We start from the raw sequence: 18,350 nt of genomic DNA on the forward strand, positions 1-18,350 counted from the left end.
GAACCTAATGAACATCAGCAACAACAATCACAATTCACGCACACGCACACACGCACACGCACACAAGCACATATGTGTGTGAAGCCAGCCTGGTAACAAAAAATCACAAACAGGCAAACTAGCTACAATTAGCCGAATTTGCTGTACCCTTGCTGATAGTTTGTGGAATCAAATCTTTTGAAAATATATAGAGGTCAGATTTTTAGCCATTTTCCGCAAAGTAATATAATATTTTTCGTATATTTTAAGTATTTTGTTTATTTTCATTATTTGTTAAAACCAACTTAGAAAGAGTCTTAAAATACTTTGTTCTGCTTTTCTATACTAAAGCAAGTTCATGAAACAGTGTTGCATAATGCCTGTATGTTATGTTACGCAAAATTCCAACAGCTCGATTGAAAAATTCAGGGCTAAAGTGAATGAGTGGGAGTGGTGGGGCGTATGTATACGAATGTAGTTTGGCTTGTTTATTTCGGAGTCTGAGCATCAGCAATTCGGTTAGCAAAGTGTTTGTTTTATATTGTGCAGCACATTTTTACTCAGATTGAAAAAAACTATAGAGTACAATTGATTTTAATTAAAATACAATAAATACAATTAAAATGCATTTCATTTATTTATGTGAAATTTTAATAGTTTTGTAATGTTGCATAGCAAATTGAAGCGTTTGTTTGTGTTGTGTTCTTGATACTTGTTATTATTTTATGTATTGCTTATGTGTGGCATGCAACAATTGAATACACTGGAGCTCATTACGTATACGCAGCGTGCGTTCTTTTGATTGTGCTTGACCCAATTATGTATGTATGCATATGCATGCATATAATAATGAAATTCATCAAAAATGCCTTTTGACATTGACGCGAGCGCATTTACATATTTAATATATATACATTAATAATATACGTAAGCGTTTTCGCTTCGCTCCATCCCTAGGGAAATGGGCGTCTCCTCTGTCCTTGTGCGTGTCCCACATGTCGCTTAAGCAAGACGCGCACATAAATTTATGTATGTGTGCATAATGTGTTGGGGTGGCATGGATGTACCCCCCGCCACCTATTTACTGAGCGTATTAAGTTAACATTGGGGCAAAGCAACAAAGACACAGATACAAGATAAAGATATAGATACAGGCGAAGCGCTTCCTGTTTTCCTCCCAACATCCAACTCTCAGCTCGCTATTCTCTTATCGATATTTGCAAAATAATAAAAACGCAAAAGACAACGCAAAAAAGAAGTATTTATGTGTTTATAGGAAAAACCAGAAAGAACAGCTAGCTGCGGGCTGCCAATATTTAAATACCCTTATTTAGAAGCGATTGAATACAAAAAATCTAAAATTTAAATCTAACAACTGTAAAATCAAGCCTGAAAATCTCAGTTTTTATTTCATTAGGTACCGAAACTTAAGCCTACAAACCTACAAAATATATAAACATAGACTTTTAGCAAAAACACAGAAATGTTTGGGGAATATTTCAATTTTTTTACTCTGTGAATGAGTATACAAATAATTCGATTACGATAATGGAAAGATTTGAACCGTCAACGGATCAATTTTCTTTCTTTCCCGTTTTCATAATTAATTTATACTCATAGTTTTTCATGAAACAACTTAACTCCGATTGTGCTTTTATAATAACAAATTGTGTCTATAATAAATCATAATAATGTTTATGATATACTGTGTCGAACTTGCTAAAAGGATGAGACTGTGGCAGGAGTTAGCAAGAATATCTTGAAACTTTAAATAAAATTTGCTCTTAAAAATTTCTACATGATTCACAAAAAAAAAAAAACAACGCTTCTGGGAAGAGTATATGTACGTATGCATTAAAAGAACTCATCCCCTATGCGTTGCATATATCATGGCTAATGCGTAGTACCCTCAGTTAGTGTATAACAACACAAACACAACTGATACAGCAGACTTTGAGCCCATCTACATGACATATCCACTTGCTGCTGGCGCGGCTCAACATCGCCCATCTGTTTCGATTGTGATTTGCGCATAAGGAGCAGGCGGCTGCTGTAGCTGCTTCTGGCTTGGTCCTGGCCTGGTCTGGCCTGGCCTGGTCTGGTCTCAGCTGGGCCAAAAACACTTTTGATAAGGTTTTTGCTCGTCTGTGAGAAATTGCCTGTCGCCAATGCGCCTCAGATATGCCGTATACCAATTTTTAAAGTGTCAAAAATATCCGCTTAAGTATGTGAACAAGTATATGCATACATAACATACATATTTATATATAGATATATAAAAGATATATAAGTGTATTTCGGGCCGCATGAATATGTAAACAGATAATGACCGTCTTTTAGTTTCCTTTTCCGCGCCGTTCTACAACTTATTTGCTCGATTTTGTTGGTCCAAAAAACAAGCAAAATTTTATGTTTTTGTTGCCTTCCTTTTTTTTTTTGCTGTTTGATTTTTCCTTTTTGTTTTTGTTGTTTTTTTTTGGTACGCAAAAAGTTGAAATCAACATATTGATTTTTGTTCTTTTGCGGGCCGCTCAAAAAGAAGTGCCTGCAGCATGGACCACAGCATATAGATACACACGCACACACACACACAGGCGCACAGGCACACCGCGTGATGTGTGTATCTTGTATCTTTTGTGTGCCGCAAATGTTTGCACACATATTCGCATTTTGCCAATTGTACTGAAAGAGTTCGTTGCTTATATGCTACACAATTATTTATTAAATATTCAATTTTATGTTAGCTGCCCTAAAATTGGAATTTCTGTTGGTGTTCGCGCACAGATTTTGGTTGGAATCTATGCTCGTCACATTTTTAATCAAAAAATTTAGTTTATTAATAAATGCAGCATATACTACTAAACCTATTAAATAGTTTACCGAACACTAAAAAAAAAATGATTAGAACCTGATGTTTTCCTATTTAGAAAATTCTCTGTAATCATGAAAGTTATTCATTCTATTTATTATTTATTTAATTGTTGATTTATTATTTATTTATTTAGCCAAACAAAAATTTTGATATAATGAAAAACATATTAATTCTAAATATGCTACGTTTGAGTTTTAAGCAATTGATTTGAAGCGAGTCTGGGGCTAAGCAAAATGCTATATACTGGGTTAAAAATCAGATTTCAGCCTGTTCGATCTCATGCCCATTCCCCATCCAAACAGCTTAACAGCAAAAAACTATTCATTCCGGAATGATTAAGCCAAGTTTATGTAAGTAGACCAGCCAGCTGTAAATTAGAATAAAACTTCATGCCTCATTTAGGTAAGCTTAGGTTAGGAGAACTCGTTGACTTCTTCATATTAATATAATGATGCCTGGAAAAACTAAAACATCTCGCTGTTGCATACAGGGTATTTAGCATTCGTATGCTTGCAACAGTAAAGTTTCTTGTACTTCTTGTGTGCTTTGCTTTTGATTCATTCATTAGGTCAAAGCGAAAAGTTTTTCAAAAAAATGTATTTGCTAATGGTTATTTTTGCGATGCCGGCATATATCTGTGTGCAAGTGTATTTGTGTCTGTGTATCTCTCTGTATGGCCATAATATCTGGTACTAGCCCCGAGTTCTGTCTGTGCGGCAATATCAGTTTTCCTATACAATTTCATTAGCCATTGAAAGGCTTTTCCAAAGGCAACCTTTTTTTTTTATTTTTGTTCTTTGTTTTTACTGTACTTGACGCTGTGGTGCAGTGTGGTGCGGTATTTTACTTTATCCTTTTGCTCTCCGTTCTGTCGCGCGTTCTACACACAAACACATACACACACACACACACACACACACACACTCACTTAGCCATATATAGGCAAATACCAGATAAACGGCAATTTAACAATGAAAAATTAAAAGAAAATACAAAGTATTTTTTTGTGCCCTTTGCCCGAAAAGCAGCTTATTTTTCATAGCTTTAACTGAGCGGGTGGGTAATGGACATGCCGAGTAATTACAGTTGAATTGTGACTAAAAACAAAAGTTGTTTAAGCAGCAGTGCGAGCGAGAGGCATAGAGACTGAACGAATGAGATAGCCAGATTTTCTGGCCAAATATTTTTTCGATTTTTCTTTCTGTTTTTTTGTTTTTGTTTTTTATATTATTTTTTGTTTTGTCGCAGTTTGCGCATATTTGTGCCCTGCCCAAAAGCTCTATAACAAATATTCAACGTGGACCATTTGTCATTGGGTGCTGAATATTTTTTCTGTCTTTTATTTTTAAAGTACATTTTCGACTTTTTCCTTATGCTCGACTACATAATGTTTAATTAATGAGAGAGCCATTAAATATTGCAATTGCAGGGCATTAAATATGTATAAGTGAATAAAGCGCAGGCGAAAGACCAATCGCAAAACAAATCAGATTGCTCGACCCAATGCTGATTAACTAGAAGATACGCTGAAGTAAGTTTTATATAAGTGCGTATATACATGCATATACATATATATATATATATATATATACTCCGAATTTTATTGATTTGATAAGTATAATCGATTTTCCTGCCACCAAGACATGACTTTCAATTTGTTTGCATCGATTTTAATCGATAATTATTTTGGTTTTAATTGAGTATACGCAACGAAAAATAAGTTTTATTAAATAAGATCGATCTTATCGATAATAAAGATTATTAATAATCTGCTTTAAAAAAATATATCGATTTTTATCAATTATTAGCATCGATTTGTATTGGCTAGTAGTACCCATAAATGGGTTATACTTTATTTAAATTGATTTTTATTGCTATTTACTTGACTTTACTTCAGTCGGAGTATACTGACATCGATTTTTATCGATTCAAAATAAGTGATTTTATAGATTATTATTATCGATTTGTATTGATTCGTAACGCCAAGAAATAGGTAAAATATATTTACATTGATTTCAATCGATGATTAATTGCCTAGTAGCAAAAAAGAATGCCGAAGGAAGATAAAACCTTAAATTGAATTAAAATTTTTGAGATGGATAACGTGATATACCCATAGCCATACAGGGTATACAAATGTCCCACATATTAAAACCGTAAAAATGCACCCAAAACCTGAAATTAATGCAAAGCACAAATGTTGCGCCAAAAAGTATGCTAAATGCAAAGCGAATCATATTACAAAGCGGTGTCTATTGTAGGGTGGGCGAGCGGAAGTCCAATGCGAAGCCCCACATGACCACATAATATGGCAAAAAAAAAAAGAATAAATAAATGAAAACCCCGTAGGAGACACTTTTAAAATGTCATTAACATGCACGTGCCCCACAACTGAGACTCTACTCTTGACTTCTTACCATAAATCATTGCATATTTCACGGCTTAAAAGCGGCTGTTGTTGTTGCTGTTGTTGTTCCAATGCCATTTGCCTGGTTGTGTCAACTGGGCTTATATATATATATATATATATATATATATATATATATATATATATATATATATATATATGTACATATGTATACCCATATACAAATAGGTTCAACTCCAAATTTTGCTCATTCGCTGTGTTTGCTGTGCGTGCGTTTATTTTCTGCCTTTACAATTTAAAACGGAACCAAAAAGTTATGAAACTCATTAAAACACGAAACTAATTCAAACGCCCCGGGCCTAATTGCCGCCACATAGCCACCGCGCCCCAACCCCTCTCCCTCTATCTACCGTCTGGCACACTCCTTGGGGCAACAACAGAAATGATTCCCCAAAAATTATTTAGCGTTAATTTCCATAGAAAAATGTGCGCGTCAACAGAAATTAAGTGTCCCAGCTAATTTAGCAATGCCGTCCAGAGAGCTCACGAGCTCCAGCTGCGTGGCTCAGCTCGCAGCTGCCCCATCTGCCCCAGCTGCCACAAGCTGCTACAACTGCTGACGCAGTCCAACGCATTGGAATACTTACAATTTTAATTTGAATAATTTTGCAGGCTTTAAACGTAAATTACCCTCACATTTCGCTGTAGTATTATGTGCATATATATATATATATATTTATACTCTGTTAACAAGGTGAAAGCCAGTCTGTTGGTTGTGTACAAAGACTTGAAACTTAAAAAATTCATGCTGCTGTTTTTTTGCCTCAAAGAGTTAACATTACTTGGCTCATTAGGGTGCGCACAAAGCGCATAAATCGATAGCTACCACAGACCTAGAGCTAGAATTGATAACTTTGAGCTTCTCTAAGGATCGCTGTAAAAATATGTTTACATATTAGCTGACAATGGGGGCAGATGTGCAAGAAATGCTGAATAACTAGTAGTCGAACTCTAAACTACTTGTTTGAAAAATCGATATTAATCGATATTATTAATTTTAAGGAATCAAATCATTAGAAGAGGATGTGCTCATTCTATGAAGCTCAAACTATTGTGGTCTCGCTCAGCCCCGCCCACGCAAACAGACACAGTTTGACAGCCACTGCCTTGGGCTTAAGGTCTTAGAGTCGCCGTGTGTGCGTATGACCCTTTAAAGCTTTTGCTCAGCTGTAAATAGAGTATTGTGCAGTCGCGAATAAAATGTTCTTGCTTAATTTTTTCTTGCTGCTGCCCTTTTTATTTCTCTTTTTTACTCGTTTTTTTTTTTTTTTGCATAAGCATTTTGAGAGATTAAACTTGGCGTACTTATACGTGGCAGCAGCAGCAGCAGCAGCTTCGGTTGCGTCGGAGGGGGGGTGGGTTGGGTCGGGGTCGGCGACAACGTTGCGCCCAGCGCCAACACTTTCATTTATTATTATTTTTTTATGCCCGGGTTCGCGACACCCAAACCCTGACATCCCGCCCTAGGCAGCAGCGCCCAATTGTTGCCCCAAAACCAAACCATACAGAAAAAAAAAATCACACATCGTTAGCTCAGCATTTTTTTGTATGTGTATGTGTGTGCCCTTGTGCCCAGCTCACAGCTCAGAGTCTCATAATGTGGAATTTTCGTAGCATTTTCCATAAAAATTGCTTTGCTTGGCAGTTACCAGGGTCGACTGCGAGAGGGGAAGAGCGCAAGGGTTTTAGGGGCAAAGACGCAGTTGAAGGCACAACCGAAGCTCGGGCCCAGGCTTGTCTTCTGTTAACTGTCCCGTTTGAGTTTGTGGATACATTTGAGAGAACTTGTTCTCACACACACATACACACACACACACGCACACTAATAATGTGTGTGTGTGTGTGCTCAAAGTTTCTTTATTTAATTCAGTGAACTGTAAAATGTGCTGAAATGTTAGATTATTGCTTTCCAGCAACAGCCCAGCTCTAGTCTAGAGCGCACCCAACTAGCGGCCAGAGATACTTTTGCGCATTCTTGCCACACACTTTAGTTGTCCACCCCCCCCTTAGCACCGCGTCCACCAACCCACCAATCCACTTTCCACGCACCATCAACACCCCATAGACCCCCATACACGGGCAACTTTTGTTGTTGCCGCGGCTGTTTCTCTTACTGCCATAACAATTTCGAACTGCACTCCTTTGACAAGATAATACGTTGATAGCCCCAGTCCCGCAGCCAGCATCCTCTACATCCTCTATCGACCAGCATCTTGTTGGGACCCCACAGTACAACGAAAAATTGGGCAATTTGCTTACACAACCAACAACAACCACGGCAACAGGAATAAGCATACAAGCAAAATGTTCAAGAAAAACCAGAAAGAGAAAACCAAACAAATATGTGTGTTCTAGTCAAGAGTGCCCAACGGGCAGTTACCCTGTACCAAACTGGACTCCGCTAAAAAGTAAATGTTGCATTTTTGTAAAAAACGCAGGATCCAGAGGATTAAAAAAGTATTCAGTTTGATAGTAACTGTGTGTATATTTGATTTCGTAGTTTAATTAAACTTATTTCTTTTTTTTGTTTCTTTGGCCTGAAAATATATAAAAACTATTCTCCAAAAACTATAAGTACTTATGAAAAAAAAAGTCCTTATGGAAAATAATTTATATTATATGACAAAATTTAATTAGACTTTGAAAAAAGGCATTTGAAAAATTCTTCAGTTCGGTGTTTAAAGTAAGGGACGATGTGAGATATCAAAAATAAGCTAAAGGAGGGATCTGGTGAATCGAAGTCGTATAATCTTCGAGGGATGCTTAAGAAATCATGTTTCTAAATATCGATACTTATCGATATTTATCGGCATTTTAAAATTTGCAAAAAATATAAAAAAAAAAAAATAAATAAACTAATCTTACGAAAATATATATTTCCAAATCAAGTAGTAGTCATACTCGATGCGTTCTCCTTGGATAGACAGATGGGCAGACGGACATGGCTAGATACAAACAGCTAACTTCTTAAAATCCATTATACCATATTTTTACAAATATTCAATAGATACAGGGTATGAAAAGAAAACCAGACGAAAAAAAGAAAGAAAAGAAAACGCAAAAGAAACAGAAAGTAGCAACAGCATCGCTCGCTCAAGTTGAGTTGGGTGTGGATTCTCATTTTGGGTTTGGTAAAAGGTTTGCGGCACGTGTTGACGTCGCTTGCTCGCTCGCTCGAACACTGGCTGTACAATACTCAAGTGAGGGGGGGGGTAGAAAAATCCAAAGAAAATTCGTAGCTTTTCAATTCAGCCCCTAAGTGGCATGGACGTGCGTCTCTCAAGGGAAGGGAAATAGACGAGAACGAGAGAGTGAATGGTGTTTGCCTTCATCAATAAAGTTAATTTAAAATTTATTTATTAACATTTCCTAAATGTATAAGAATACCCTTAGTGCAACTTTCGATTGTCTCGATAACTGAAAGTTTTTAAGCCGGCAAGAATGCTCAAAATATAATCATTTGATAGTAGCAAGAAAACAATTTATGCAGTAACGAAACAAACTTCGATAGGTTCGACCATATAAGTTAAATAATTGTTACATCATATAGTTTCTATGCTGATAGGAAAAATGTATGGGAATATCCTTAATGCAACATTTGAGAGTCTCGATAAATAAAACCTAGCATTAGACATAGCTAGGTGCCAAAATATATTTAGTATAGCTTTCACTCTTCTCTTGTCAGTTAATCAATGGCTATTTTGTAATTTAGATAATTATGGTAGCTTTAAAAGTATTCGATTATTCTACATGCAACTTTTGATAGTCCCGATAAAGAACGGGAGTATCCTTAATGCAATTTTCAGCAGTGATTATTCAAATTACGTGATGGCAAGGTAAACGCATAACTTTCTACAACTTTCGATAGCTTAAGAATATAAACAAATCGATTTATCGATCAATATAATAAAGTCAGGCAGAGCGGCTTTTGTGACTTTCCTATAATCTCGATTTTTCACAATATGCAACGATAATCCTTATTGTCGATAACTTACAATAACTTTGAAAGCTATGTTATCAATACTATCGATAACCTCTTAGCTTTAAAATGCATGCAATTTCAATGGCATTCCCTGTATTACAAAGTATCGAGAAAATAAATCAATTTTAAGCGCTTTCGCTTTCTAAGCTGCTTATGTTCTTAGTGTCCCAGCTAAACTGTTGAGAGTTTTATTTTTTAAGCGGTATTTGGTGCGCGTTCCCCCATTGTACCAGCTCTCGCTGGCGTATAGCTCTTTGCCCATTCGTTCGTTAAACGAGTTTATGAAAAATTCTGTGCATGCTCTGGCGAAAATATTCGTTAGTCCCCCATAATCTTAATGACGAAACTTAAAAAATTTACGTGAGCTGCCTTGAATAATGGCGGGGCGTGGCACCGCAACAGCTGGGTAAGGGGATTACCTGTTAACAGCTGCCAATGTGGTGGCCTGTCCACAGCAGGACCTGGCTGTCAGCGATTTTCGCCGCACAGTCCAAAATATTGCTAGCTGGAGGCGGGCATCTCAAGCTGAAGCCAGACAAAAAGCATTGTAAATTGGGGTCGACAGGCAATGGCAGCGGCAGAGACAGCGGCAGCGGCAGCGACGACGGAGGCGACAGATAAAGTGGCAAGCAGATTGGCTCCTTGCTGGACAGACGCCTCGAATGGGCAATGGCTTTCACTGGCAAATGCAGCGCTCAACATTGACGTTTAAGTTGTGAGCATCCGTGCCAAAGCCGGCAAAGCGCGCGCGGAGTGTCGACACCAGCAACACGCCCCTGGCCCGCTCGCTTGTGGAAGGAGCATCCAGCTCAGGGGCCAACACGTCCCCCTCTCCATCCTCCCATAAACCCCCCCTTCGATGAGGCTGCCATTGCTGTTTATGTCCTTGCCACGCTGTCTGCTCGTCTGTCTGCTCGTTCGTGCCTAACGAGCTGCACTTCGAAAAAAAAAGAAAGAAAATATATACAAAATAAATAACAAAATACAGAAACGTTAAGGAAAATTTATTTACGTACTGCCGAAGTTTGAATACCCTTGCAGAAGTTGCATGTAAAAATGTCTCGTTAAAAACAGCAAGAAAACAATTCAAAAATCAAAAATCAATTTTCAAACTGAGCTTTATTAAGTGTTATTGAAAAAAGGAAAGGAAAAAAGTGTGAAAAAAGTGCAATCGCAAAAATTGGTATGATTTTTCACTAGAACATGTTAATAGACAAGGCTCGTTTTTAAAATAAATTTAACTTTCTGGCAGATTGTTTGATTAGAGTCTTTCTGAAATAATAATCCGATATTGCCAAAATCAGTACGATTTGGTAAAGATATCTTGAACAAAAGTCTTTAAATATTTCGTTTTGTTTCACTTGGGAATAAAAGATTCCTTTTTTGTGATAATATTTTGCTGTATTTATTAGGAACATTTTGAAGCACATAGGTTTTGATTATTGTTCAGATAATTCGATGCGTCGATGTTGATAAGATTTAGCTTTAATGTAATTCGTTTTTATGTCAGCTGTATGATACATTTATCCGATTTGGTCGACTGCGACACTTTGTATTGCCTTAAGCAGGAAGACAAATCTCTGTCAAGTCTAATCATGATAGCTTTGGTTACCATATAAATGGACAGAAAGCCTTTTCAACTTGTGTCTGCAGCTACCGATCTAGAATATATATACCTTCCGCGTGTAACACATGTCGTGCCAATCAATAATACCCTTTGCTAGGGTATAGAAAATGCTTGTGGCGTTCCGCGTAGACGCTGGTGATGGCAATGGATAACCAAGTTGCTAGATGCCTCGTTGATTTCGCTTGATTCCTTTGGCCCCGACGACGACAACGTTGCCGACTTCAACTCCGGTGTCGACCCCGTACCCGGTCCGGCCTTCCGGCCATGTGGCCTTCAACCGTTCCTCTGCGTGGTTGCCAGGCTGATTGCCAGCACTGTTAAGTTGTTTGGTTCGCTTGTTGTTTTCCACAGATTGTTGATGTTCGATTTAATTTTAGCGCTGCTGATTTTTGCGTTATTTATTTTATTATAATACCCTTTACATTTAACGGCACGATAAGGCATATTGACTTTGACATTAATTGCTTGGCCGTGTTTTTTGGCATTGTTCGAGTCCTAAAGGCATGTCCCGTTATTGCCACTTAAGCACGGCTTTTATTGACGGTCATTAACGTCACCGGCAGCCCAGCCGCCCAATCGAGCGAAAAGGATTGCGCATCCTCCTTAGCCCCATTTTAGTGCGTTTTAGTTTTCTTCAGAAAACAATTGGATTTTAATTTCATATATCTTAATTGCTTTATTATCATCCAAGTGCATTTTCGCTATAAACTATAATTTGATTGCATTAGAAACTTATTGAAAAGATCTATATCTCGCATAATTACGGAATCGAATGTGAGCTGAATAGAATATAGAAATACCTTTATATAGAAATACAAAAGTCTTGTGATAAGGAGTTGTTTGTATACCAGGCTGCTGGTTCAAATATTCCAATTCTGCTGGCATCACAAATAGATGGCGCCACCACCAGCTGCATAATAAAAGAAAAATATTTAGAAAATAAAAAATCCTTCTGGCATAAGTCCAATGGCTTAGTTGCCAGTGTTATTTTTAAATTAAGTGAATAAAATACCAAGAAACGAAAAAGCTTAAGCTATTGTGCGATTGACACCCTTAAGCTGACCCATCAGAGCTGCTGCTTTGGGCAAGAAGAGTTCAAAGCAGTTGTTGCCATAAAAGGCACATCGATCAGTCAGGACGTCAGCTTGCAACTTGCTGCACTTGATGAAATTGCCAAATTTTCTAATTTGCGCGTTTCACAAAGCTGCCAATTGTTCAAGCTTCAAATACATGCAAAGTAAATAATTTAAATAATTTATTAATTTTTGCAATAAATTTCAACGCGTAATTTAACTTTTACCCATTTTATGCATTAATTTATTCAATACAAATTATCACATCTTCTACTTTGACCAAATAATAATTCAAATAATAATACTTTTATATATATTCTTTCAAATAATCGCTTTAGATAAATGCTAATATTTTTGACGCATGCGTACAAATATTTACAAATTTTGTAAGTGCCCAGGATTAGCCAAAAAGCATGCTTTAAATAAACGTAACGCTTTGCTGGTTAACTAAAATAGTTTGCAAAAGCCGGATCAGATTCCTTCCATATTGGTCCAAAAGACTTTTAACTGGTTCCTGTGCTTCTCCACAAAATCTATGCTGGCTTCACTACTCAAGCAAGAGACTCCATTTCGTAGCTAGCTTATAAAACTGGTAACCTTTCATGAGATGACATAAGACACAGGCCTCTCCCCTGGCGCAGATTGTGTGTTTTGCTTGGGAGAAGATGGATCAATTATGCAAATCAGGAAAGGAGGCAGGCATCTGGGCAAAGAGATTGTCTCACCAGGTCAGAGCAAAGAGAGCACTGATTAGGGAGGTCAAGGAACTGTTGCTCACTTAGGGCGTGCCAGGCACAATAAGTAGTTCTTGTGTAAAAACGGCTTAGTTCTTTCCTTTTTTTTTCGGTATATTTAGATATATTATCATGTGCAAGTTCTACTATCCTTCTTGTATATATAAGCCTGAGCTTATGTTATCATCATATGTATGGGAAAAATCGGTCGTAAAATAAGTATAGAAAACTTTTTGTCGCTTAAGATATCTTCAGCAAACCCATCAGTTACGAGCTTTATAATTCTACCCTAGTTTCTGCAAGCCCGTAATGCGTTTATAGGTATATGGATTACAATAATCGATATTTATATAGGTTCATTAGGTGTGCGTTAATCTTTTAACATGACATTGAAGCTGGTCAAAGGCAGCTCGAGTTTCATTGTGGATCACAACTAACTTAAGCACTCCACAGGCACACACACACACGCACGCACACACACTCACTCATGAATATTCATAGTTAGCCAAGGATCTGAGGGCATTTGTATTTGTATTTGTATTTGCAATTGCCTTGCTTCGCCTTGCAAATAGATACATGAGGCAACCAGTGCGCTCACAAACACACGCACGCGCGCAGACACACGTGCCTAATCAAAATGCTGCATTAGAATAATCTTTAATCGAGTCGTATTTTTAGCTGGAAATGATTAACCAAGGCATTTAGAGCCGGGGCAAACTTTTCGATGCGCCAAGGAATCTCTGTGGCCAAATCTGAGCAACTTCCTGGGATTAGTCGAGTCATACGAATGCCAACCAGACCGTGTGTGTGTTGTTATGCTTGTGTGTGTGTGTGCGTGCGGGTATGTGTGTTAGCATGTGGCATTTACTGGGTCTTTACAATTTAACGCACTGCCAAGTTCAAATACACAAAAGCGCTGCCATCGACTTGGCCAAAAAAAAAAAACAAGTATCAAAATTTCAACCGGGTGTAAGCGACTGGGCCATACTTTGTTTGCAGCTAGTCTGGTTAATGTTGTTCTTGGCGACTCGATGACTAAGCCCAGAACAATAGACGTGGCTAAAACATTTTTGGCTCTTTAGACTACATTATTTATCTGCTTATCTGATTAGGGGCTTGAGGAGGAGTACGTCGTTTCAATGCGAAACGAGTATATATTTTAAGTGTCAAGTCTCTAGCTCTCTAGACGTAGCACAGGACGAATATGCTCCTGTATACTTTATAAACAGAGTATTAAAAACACAACGTAAAAGGTGGGACGCTCGGCAGGATCCAATGCACACGCCTCCGTTAACAATAATTTACGCAACTTTGCGCCTCTTTTGTAAAAAGAAAATAGCTTACAAAAAGCTAGCCTGAAACATGCGCAACCAAGGGGCAACAAAATGCTGCCCAGATGGACGGCAAAAACTCATAGTAAAAGACCATTAAATTATCCAGCGGGAAACATGTGAATGGTGAGGGCGGGGGCACAACAACAATAAATGTACGTGTGTGTGTGTGTGGCACATTTGTCAAATTGCCGAACCACAAGTTGGCAGCTTTAAGAAGCCGTCAACAACAAGAACAATTGCTCAATATTTTATTAGTCTAATTTAATATTTGTTTCATTCGCTTTTTGTTTTTCTTATTTTTATTTTTGTCAGCCCTGGCAGATTGACGAATTCTTGTGGTGGGCCCTCTTTAATATTTATTAAAAGTCATGTGCGTGCCGCCACTCGGGGGAATTACTTGAACTTTTTGACTGAAGCGTGCAAAGCCCAGGCTAAGCATTGCTTCAGTCTGAGGTTTTGCTCTTCTCCTTTTTGCCGACTTTGGGACAGCTTTGTAATATGAGAAATCCATCGCCATCAGCTGTCCGGCTGTCTGCCTGTCCGTCTATCTGTTGTCTGATGACTGCTGTTTCGACGTAATTTTGTACTCACTTTCTACTTGTTGTGTGTGTTTTTTTTTTTGGCGTCACAAAAAAATTTTGCATTTATTACATCGAACGCCTTCATTACATCCACAGCGAACTGACAAGTGACGAGCGTTTTCAGCGTGGGTGTTGCACAGTGGCACAAGCTAGCGCAAACAGTGTGCGAAAATGTTAAGACAATGGAAAATAACAGTTGTGTATAACAGTGGCTTATAACAGTAGTCTACTACAGTGGTGTATAACAGTGGGTTATGACAGCGATTTATAACAGTGGTTTATAACAGTTGTCTACTACAGTGGTGTATAACAGTGGTGTATTACAGTAGTGTATAACAGCTATACGCAAAATATAACCAAATTTTACCAGTTAATGCGTTTTAAAAATAATAAAGACAACTCCCCATGTACCTCATCAATTTCGATAAATAATTGTTTAGATCCCATCAAATTCTTACTTGATACGTAAAGAAGTAATAAATAGAAACCAGAAAATATAAGGGAATAACGTATTTTGGTCTTCTTTTCGGTTTCCGATTATTGCACTTAAACAATAGATAGCATAATCGGATGGATAATATTAAAATTAAAGTTTAAATATGTTAAAAGATATCCAAAAACATAAGAAAGCAAGAAAACAAAAGGACAAAAAGCAGGTTATATAAACTAGAGTAATATGGCCACGCTTAACACTTGAAACCATCCAATAATATGAAATTAAGACGAAGAGTGCTTAAGTTTAAGTAGTCATAGTTTCTTAAAGAGAAATATTTGTTAATATGAAGCATCTGTTTTTCTTCCCTTTTAAATAAGTTAATTTTGAATGCCATGCAACATGCTGAACTCTCAAGCGATATTAATTAAAATTTAAATAATTCAAATTGAAACATTCACATATATACACGTTATATATATATAAATAGATGCATATATAAATTGATGACAATTGCCTTTGGCAAAGCCGCACTTCAATAATGATATAACCAGCTTGTAATTAACAGATTTTCAGACCTTCTGTGGCTCGATAAGTGGGTTTAATGAATTTCATTTACTCCGCAATTGATATCAATGCCTGGGCCTCATTTCACAAATGTCGTTGCATTTTGTGTGTATTGAAGGCCGATTACACTGCAAGAAAAACAGAAAAACAACAACACGAGCTATGTGCAATTTATCCACTGTGTCGCCGTCTGCCCAGCCTCTTTCCAACAGCAAAAGGCGCATTGCATGAGCCTGCCTTTGCCTGTCATTTAGTATGTAAATTGAGATAAATCGTTTCTTGTGTCTGCCACACACCCACACACACCCGCACACACAATAATGTACAGGCATATACATATTATATAGCAACTTATATATGCATGTATAGTATATGTGCATATGTATAGGCAACGTAATATATAAGAAGGCCGTAAGTAAGTAACACGTCCTTATGCCAACAACAAAGGCAACACCAAACACCAACAACAACAACAACAACAACAAGAACAACGACACGAACAACAACGGCAGCGGCAACAGCAACTGTCGCTGATGTATGGCGAGTGCGGCATACGGCGCGTATGAGTTATTTCCTGTACGAAGCCATTTTATTATTAAAAAACCCAGAAGCGTCCGTCAGTTGGAGTGAGATGGCATAACACGAGCCTGGCGAGCGTGACTAGCTTTGATGTTTGACTGAAGGCAGCCATACCATTTGGGGCGTGGCCGCAACTGCAACGGCTGCTGCTGCTGCTGCTGCTGCAACTGCAACGGCTGCTGCTGCTGCTGCAACGTCTGCTGCTGCTGCTGCTGCTGCTGCTGCACGCCACTTGAAGCTTTAAGTGCATAATTGCCTTAATTAGCCACCAAAACGACGTTTGGCTTGGCTGTTGGCTTGCGTGCGAACTGCCAGTGCTTGCAGCGCTCCTTGCAGGCGCTGCCTCAAGGACTCACCTCACACTCGCCTACACTCACACACACACACACTCACATACATACATACATAAGTGTATACACTCAGCGAAAAAAGAAAGGCATTATAGATTCAACTTTGAATGGATGAGATTTCATGCTCTCCAATTATTACGTTCATTACTTTTTCGCATAAGCTAGGAAGCTGAAATGTTCATTGTACTTAGTTATGTTATGTGGTAAAGTTGGGCTTTTGGGAAATCCCACCCGCAAGTGTGAAAACATCGCGAAAAACGTTTGTAGACAACTTTTTAGTTTACCAAACAATTGACCACAAATTAAATATCAATGATCTTTTTTCAAAGTCAATTGAACAAAGGCTCAAGGAGATCCATCAAAGAAATCTATAATTTCTTATTGGAATCGGAACAAAGATTCGTTGGGTGATGTTTCGTCTTCAAATTCATTTAAAAGAAACATTCTTTCTCACTTCAGTATTTCTTTATTTTCAAAAAGACTAGGCTGTTTTAGCATTTGGAAAGTACATTTGCAAAATAGGATTCTTTTCGCATTTGCAGAAACGGTGGCATTTTATTTGGGTACAAGGATATGTTGCCTTTTCTCTGAGTGTATATGTATAATAGCTCTACTCCCTAGCTACCATCAATGTGCTATGGTGCTGCTGCTCTGGCTGCCAAACTGATTAATCGCCCAAACGCTTTGTAAGCACTTTGTATATGCCGTTGCCCCAGCGACCCCATTTAACAGTCCAGCGACCGAAACCGGGCGACCAGCCCTCGCGCCCTCGCACAAATCACAAAAACTACACGAGCTCTTGTAATGCGCTTATAAATTTTGTCTGCACAAATTTTCACCTACACACACACACACACCCACACCCACACACAGTGGGGCAACCAACCCCAAGCCTAAAACCAGTCCCCGTCATCGTATTTCGATGATGGCTTCCTTTTGCAAAGTCACGGGGTGGAGGGAGAGTCTATTGCGTAAAAGCTATCGATTATTTGTATAGTGCTCGTAATGCAACAAATGCAAAACCTGCAAAATTTTCCCATTTTCCCTCAATTTCTTTATTTTATTCCATCTTCTTTTTTGTTGCTGCCGCGTGCCGCACAGTGTTAACAGGCACCTCCATTAAAAGGCCAGAATATTGAGTTTTTTGCTGTACATTTGAAATTCTTGCCAACTTTAAGTATAATTAATTCTTTTTACAATTTAACTTTTTTTTTTGTGAGCTCGACTTTTAAGCTTGATGAAAAACGCAAACAATTTATAATTTCAATTGTTGCCCCAGGTTAAATTTAATGAAATTTATACATGATTGACTTAATTGTTGCAAGTATTCAAAAGAAATGTTTTTACAAATGCATGAGTTTAATATTTTTATTTAATTATAAGGGGACATACCAAGCTTACATTAATTAAAAAAAAAAAAGTGAAAGCATTGGCTTCTAATGTGAGTATTGAAATTAACGCAGTTGTTTGTGTGTTTGACGACAATTTCAATACAAAGCCGCGCAGTTTACCCTCAAGCATTCGCTTTGAATTCGCATGACAGCATTGCATTTGACAAAACAAACGAAATATCAATTTTAATTATTAATAAAATAAGAAAGAAAATAAAAACAGAGATATGTAAAAAACAAAAAAAAAAAAAAAGAATACAGTGAATTTATTCAATAATAATAAACTACTGAAAAATTATTTTAACTTTAAAAATTTGCAGCATTCGCTTTTGCCTTTGAGTGCAACGTCTAGACACCTGCCTTAATACCTCTCGTTCGGCAAACAAACTTGTAAGGAAGCGCTGCTGTTGCTATTTTTGA

The 18,350-nt window shown here is 37.7% G+C and overlaps 1 protein-coding gene across 1 annotated transcript in view; it reads left to right on the plus strand.

The window, feature by feature from the left end:
- kek6 (kekkon 6) overlaps positions 1-18,350 on the plus strand; it is a 67,315-nt gene that overhangs the window by 25,395 nt on the left and 23,570 nt on the right. The window lies entirely within an intron of this gene.

Source organism: Drosophila virilis, chromosome 2, assembly GCF_030788295.1.
Source record: "Drosophila virilis strain 15010-1051.87 chromosome 2, Dvir_AGI_RSII-ME, whole genome shotgun sequence".
Classification (NCBI taxonomy): Eukaryota; Metazoa; Arthropoda; class Insecta; order Diptera; family Drosophilidae; genus Drosophila; species Drosophila virilis.